A 504-nucleotide genomic window follows, 5' to 3' on the forward strand; every position below is an offset into this window, starting at 1 on the left:
TGCTAGTTTAGAATCCAGCGCTATAGCTAACTTAGCTATAGCACTTGTCCTAAACAAGCGCTACCACTAACTGTTACTATTTCTATTTTTAAATTCTAAAATACTTAGCTATAGCGCTGGGTAGTAAAGCAGCGCTATTGCTAATGGCACATAGTAGTAGTGCTGGTTCAGGATCCAGCGCTATAGCTAACTTAGCTGTAGCGCTGGTTCACGATCCAGCGCTACTGCTAACTGTTCCAATTATTTTTTATTTTCCTTTTCTAGTTTTTAGTTTTCTTTTCTTTTTCTTATTTTCCTTTTGTTTTTATTTATTATTTTCCTTTTCTTTTCTTTTCTGTTTACTTTTCTTTTTCTTTTGTACTGCTTTCTCCCTTTTGTTTTTGTTTTTTTGTTTTTCTCCCGACGACGGCGTCTCCCTCTCCCCCACTGCGCGCATATCATCGGAACCATGCATGTGGTGGTAACATATCAGTTGACCGATAACGGTTACTTAAGTGCGTATAC

This window comes from Triticum dicoccoides, chromosome 1A (genome assembly GCF_002162155.2).
Source record: "Triticum dicoccoides isolate Atlit2015 ecotype Zavitan chromosome 1A, WEW_v2.0, whole genome shotgun sequence".
Lineage (NCBI taxonomy): Eukaryota > Viridiplantae > Streptophyta > Magnoliopsida > Poales > Poaceae > Triticum > Triticum dicoccoides.